Here is a 6,745-nt window from a genome sequence, read left to right as displayed (position 1 = left end):
GTAGTTTTAACCAAGAGTTTCTTTTGTTTGAAAGATTTTAAAAATGAGCTCATTTTTTGTTTTGGAGAAAATTAAGATTGGTATTTTGAACCTGCAGCCAGCTGAATATGAGTTTGATCCAGCTAGCAAGAATTTCTTTTTAGTTCTGAAGTTTCGCGTGCCCAAACCACGATATAATTATGAGGCACACCGTTGTGGGGGACTCCAGAATAATTTTGACCAGCTGGAGTTCTTTAACGTCCAGCAGCTAGATGGTCTATACGCAATTTCAGACAAACAGAGAACGTTAAAAAGTTAAATCACGTGAGCTGTGCCACCCGAATGCTTCACATTGCCGTAGATTGCCGTTTGGCGCGTTATCTGCGTGGTTTTTTCTTTTTTTCTTTATTTCATTAGTACTTCGCTTGAACTGAAGCGCAAAACCTTGCGCCAGCTGTGCCTGAGATGTGCTCTGTTTTGCCATATGCGCGGCAGCGTTCTTTTTTCCTGCAAAATAGCAGCAGTGTAAACTTTCCTTGTAGATTTGTAGTCCTGCTTCGCCATAACCTCAAGTATTGTTATAGTGGACCCTGGGCTGGGGATTCATACACATAAACTACACGCGAAACTTCCCTGCGCTGTCTCTTTATTGAGCCCTAAACAGCAACAATAAATCTGTTTAGACTGGTGAAGCTCTTCAGAAGTGGTCGTAAAAACTCTGATGGGTTTCTGTTTACTTTCTATTGCTGCCAGTAGACCGGTTTGGATTCCACTGAATATCCGGAATGAATTTTGCAACAGATTACCCTTTCTAGATTCTACTTGCGCTAAAATAAAAATCAAAGTTTAATTTGCTCAAATGAAGCGAAATTCTAAGCTGAGTACTTGTATCAAATCTTAAGTTCGTTATGCGTGGTTCCTTGGTCATTCTTTATAAAAGTATTTATAGCTAGGCGTTCTGTTTCTATTAAGTTTATGTTGAATTCTAAAGGATTTCTGTCAAGACACACATGAATGTCGTGCACGATATTTGTATGGGATTCCATTGCCATTCCATGTATTTGGGATTTGAGATGTGATTGCACGAATTCATTTAGACATCCTTTCACTAAGCTACGACTGGTGACAAGTGGAGCAGAATGTGACCCTACGACTTGAGCACCCAGCAACAGATGAGCACAGTCGTTTATTCATAGCACCGATTAGCATAACAAACCGCAGCTGCTTTCACATATGCGCTGCAGCAGGTTTTACTTGACGCAAAGCCAAGGGCATCTGAACACGACAGTACCACAGCTACAGAATATGCCGACACTGCGATATGGCAGCTGCTGCAGGAAAACGAACCCGCGACTTTGGAAGCAGAACACTATAGCCACAGAACTGCCACGGCGGATATTAGCAGCTTTCAGAAGTTGGTTTCTTTCTTCCCTTCTGTCTGTCTGTCTGGACAGTCTGTCTGTCGGTCTGTGTTGTCTTGTGTCGTCTTGTCTTGTCTTGCCTGCCTGCCTGCCTGCGCACCAGCCCGCCCACCCGTCCTTGCCTGTATTGTTTGGAGAATTTCAGCATCGCGCCAACAATCTCGGAGGCTACACCCTGGGTATCTCTGATCATCACGGAAATTACGGCATTGCCGTAGTCTGAGCAAGACGTGGCGCCATGGTGCTTAGGCTAGTGATAAAATAAGACCGTACGGTTATGTCATTTGGAATGTTGTCTTTTCCTTGAAAGAAATGAATAACCAAATTGGGTGTCCGAAGGTGAGATTTCCACCACGGTTCACATGCGTATTAGGCCTAATTTCTAACCATTAGGCCATATGGCAGCCTATTAACGCGTGCTTAAATTTTAGCTCTGCTGCCTGCTTCACCCCTGACACCTAGCGTTTTGAGTCGACTGGAACGCGCATAGACGCCTATTGATTAATTGATGTTTATGAAGTGCCCGCCTGGGCCCATAAAGTGTCATAATTAATGTTTGATGATATGTATAAATTGAAACGCCTGATTCCAATTGTGAAATTCATTGACTTATGTCCTCAGCAGCTTCGCTAACCGTGGCCGTATTTCCGGCACTTGAATCATCTATGTGGATTAGGCATGCATGCTCTTACGCGGATGTTTCTATATCCTGTTTCCAACGATTCTGGTAGCATAGTCGAGTCAAAGGTAAGAATCAAAGGTTTGGTAGGATTTTCTTTGTTGTCTCGTCTGATCTTTATTCGCTGCGCTTGTACAACATTGTAATCTTTCCATCGCTCTAAAAGCTCTGCTTCTCTCAAGTCCAAGAGGTGTCACTCCTCACCTTCCCGAGGTGTGCAGTCACCGCTGTTGGAACATCACCGTATGCCATAATGTTCGAAATTTTTTCTTGTTGTTGACTATTGTAAACCTCAACAAGAAGGTCATCGCAGGGAAATTTTCTTAGCTTTGTAACCGGAACCTAGTGTGTCAGTAGGACATTTTGAGCTTGCAACAACGAAGGGCGAAAATGTTTTCACAACCTTTTCGGGATTTTCACTATGTATGCCGTAAAATCACGGTATAAATTCTTTATGCAGGACAACAGAATTCACACTCATCGCTACATCCACTTTTGAAAGAGGACGACTAAGTAGTCGAGAGAACGACTCTGCATGAAGCCAGAAATGCCAGCCGCACACCACCGAACCCAACAAGGAGACGCCACAAAACCCAAAGGCATCGCAGACGTTACTATATCTTAATGTAACATGTCCAGGCTTCAAATGACACATCAGGTTAACCTATAGGAAAGATAAAATTTTAGAAAGAAAGGAAATGACGGGATCGAAAGGAAAGTTTATATGGAACCAAGAGATCGAAGAGAGATAGGAATCGGCAATCAGCGATTTCCCGGAAGTGGGTCAGTCCAGGGCTACCATCTACGTGAGCCCGGGTCCAAAGTGGTGTCTAGCCTCCGGCGAGAGGCCTTAAAGTTCTTAGCACTCGGCGTCTGCACAAGCACTAGGATCCTCGTTTCCCCGAACACAGGCTAAATCACGCATGTCTAAGCGCGAGAGGGTCCAACTCCCATGTGCTCGGACCCATGGTGTCGCGAAACACCAAAAGCCTACTGACAACAGACACCAGTTCGAGGTCCATTGGCGCTTATAAGAGCACGAACGCGACAAAAATAGCTTCTATAAATAATATCGACTCCTGCATGTACGATGAAACGACCTCATTGCACGGAATTAAGCTTTGAATGGTTTATAATTAGATCTCACTGGTATCATGCTTATTCGCTTGAGGCTAGTAGTACTTTGAGACAATACAGTATAAACGCTCGTTGACGCTTAGAAACACGCTGATGCGTCTAAAACGACATCATGATTAATTCTTACCATTGCCACACTTTTGTAGTTGCAGCTAACGTTTTGAGGAAATTTAACTGCCCATTTGCGCTTGTAAAGCGATAAATTAAAGCAAGTTTAGCGCGAGTGTGGGCCAAACGACACTTGGTTTACACCTTTCTCCAAGGCAGTCATAATTTTTATCACTGCCTATTTTTGCTAAGTACATCAGGCACTATGTGTTTTATTTTTGTGTTTGACACCAATCCACGTGCCTCTTTACTCTCATGACCCATACACTGTCAGCGAGTTCGAACATTAAACCAGATCTCGTTCATGTGGAAATGCTCTGCACTTGCCCTTCGCTTTATCTCCATCAGATTCCCAAATATCAGGCTTGGTTCTGGCCCAGGTACGCACATGTCCTTGAAGTACGAAAACTTCCTTTTGCGCCACCTGCAAATAAAGAGGAAGGGAAAGAAATTGGGGCTGGACCCATCTCGCGATGAATTTCTATGTTAATGCGATTAGAATTCAGCGAAGTAGCGACACTCCATGTTTCCGTCACCGAGAAGCGTCATGTTTGAGGCCTGTATGCAGCCGGGCTGCTCAGCCGCGCTGGCCTTTGGACACACTGGGTCATCCGCTGGGTCAACCGCGAAGTCCGCTCGTGGCACTTGTGTAAACATAGATTCAGCGATGTTTGTGTGCATATAAGCGACACGGGCTTGATTCCGCCCAAGCACTGGAGAAATCCTAAATGATTTTTTGCTGTTGAACAGTGGCACTTACTAAGTGGCACATTAGTAGTTACTCAAATTGGCATCAAAGAAGTTCTCTGATGAGCGGCAGGTAAGCTGTGGCACATACCAAGGGAGCCAAATTGGCATCAAAGAAGTTATCTGAAGAGTGGCACGTTCGCTGTGGCATATAACCATGGACCCAAGTTGATATCAAAGGGGATCATTGGATACCGGTGCACACTCATCGGCAGATACTTGGTAGCACAAGTTGGCGTCTAGGAGATTTACTGAAAAGCGGCACATAAGCAGTGACACATACCCAGGGCTGGACAAAGATACTTTGTAATTCTATTATGATACGATACATGATACTCGGGCAACATGTATTTGGGATACAGATGCAAGATACTACCGCAATTATTACAAGCGGAGCTTGTTTATCTCTAGCTTGAACGTCTGTGTCTGTTCGCAGAAACTGTCATCTTCAGCGATAGCCCGAGCGTCGTCGTCTTCTTCCATAGCTAGCTCGTTGGCGCTTCTCGGCGCAACCGCGCGAGCGCGCTCGTGCCACAGCTCCCGCGTTCGTCGTCGTCGTCTTCTTCCACAGCTCGCTGCGTTGCCGCTCATCATACCAGCGTAGAATTTCACTTCACTTCTGTCGTCGTAATGCGGGAGGCCACGTTTACGGGAGTATAAGCTATTGTTTAAGGGGTTATGAGTCATTCATTGTCTTACGTGACGGACAGATTTAATTTTGAAGCAATTTCATTTTGAAGAATCGCAAGCGGCAATGGCGGGCGGGTGCTGCTAACCACGCCGCCGAGCAAACTCGAGATATCGAACGCAAGCGTTTGCGGTTCGACTACAAATTGTCCCTCATCGGTGTCATCCGCTCCGACGAACAGCGACACAACGCCTTGGAAGTGTCTGAATGAACATTACGCTAGTAGTGGTGAAGACCTTGGTGAATTTAGAGTGTGCGGTAGGTGTAAGGAATCTTTAATCAAGGTAAAGCTGCCTGCGTTCAGCACTATGAACGGGTACGTATACCCTCCATTTGTTGTGATGGTGATAATCTTCGCTTATCATCCACCTTCACGGGGTGGAATGGCCGACGAATTTTTTTTTTGTATCCGATACGATGCTTTCCATTTGTATCTAAGATACTTCGATACATTCGTAAATATATTAATATAGATTTATACAATGCCGCAACAAACGCGTATGCACAAAAATGTTTGCTTGGAAATTTTTTGACTCCGACCAACCTTGTTTCATTTGAATGAAATGTCTGTTAGTATCTCAAAAATCTTGTCTTTCTTGCTCAAAGTATAATATTTTCATTCCGGAACAGTTTATTCGGGTTGCTTTAGCTGCTTAACACGAAAGGTCTTTATACGCTGCGCTGTCAGCGGTTTTGCTTGTCGCTTTTGTAATTGGTGGGAGTCGCTGCTCTGCGTGTGGACAAGCTGGTGGGTCGCCATCTAATTAAAAGAACGCCAATAAGAAGCCTCTGCACATTGCGCAAATACAGCTGTGGAGTTTTACTTTGTTCGTAAGCGTATTGCCGTTTACGCAATACCGGATCACTGGACAGGTGTACAACAGCAACAACGCTGGTAGCGACATTTTTATGATGTATCGTGTATACAGAGAGCACGCAAAACTGCAATGACCTTTCATATTCTACTTATCTGCTGGCGCAAAGCGTTCGTTAGCGACATATCCACGCACGTGCCATCCTTTTACGACTACTCGGACGCTTAGTGGTAGCAGTATCAGCTGGAGAAGCGAATTTCAGCCAACGTTTGTAGTTGCGCACGGGGATGTTGCGACAGCAGTATCTTGTCTCTTAAGATACACGATAAATTCTTTCAAGCATCGGAAATACAGATACTCATACGCGTATTGTCAGACGTATCATGATACAGATACGAGATACCCAAAGAGTATCTAAGATAGTATCTAAGATACATGCATCTTCGATACTGCCCAGCACTGCACATACCTGGTAACACAAGTTGGTGCGAAACGGGTTAACTGATGAGCGGCACCTACCCATTGTCACATACCCAGGGACCCTAGCTGGTCCGGCGGTTGATTTCACACTCAGTTCCCTCAGCCTGATGCCCTACCCATTAGAACACAGACTACCCAGTGAACCAAGTTGGTGGGAAAACGGTTATAAGCACAGATAGATAGATAGATAGATAGATAGATAGATAGATAGATAGATAGATAGATAGATAGATAGATAGATAGATAGATAGATAGATAGATAGATAGATAGATAGATAGATAGATAGATAGATAGATAGATAGATAGATAGATAGATAGATAGATAGATAGATAGATAGATAGATAGATAGATAGATAGATAGATAGATAGATAGATAGATAGATAGATAGATAGATAGATAGATAGATAGATAGATAGATAGATAGATAGATAGATAGATAGATAACCTTCGAAAAGTGGATGAAGTACCCTAAGAATGCCAATCACATTAAAAAACAAAACAGCTTTATTGTCATCTTCAAACGCGTACTGCGAACAGCACCACCGCAGAGTCTACACTTTGTTAATTACAGTAGTCACCAGTGTTCCTAACATTGCAGTCCGCAGCGCCCCCCCCCCCCCCCCCCTTCCCTCTTCTATGTTTCCTCCGGGTTTCCGCAAAGACGCTTGTAGTCAAAACGCGCCGTCTA

This window comes from Dermacentor silvarum, chromosome 5, assembly GCF_013339745.2.
Source record: "Dermacentor silvarum isolate Dsil-2018 chromosome 5, BIME_Dsil_1.4, whole genome shotgun sequence".
NCBI lineage: Eukaryota > Metazoa > Arthropoda > Arachnida > Ixodida > Ixodidae > Dermacentor > Dermacentor silvarum.
Note: the sequence above shows the minus strand (reverse complement) of the source record.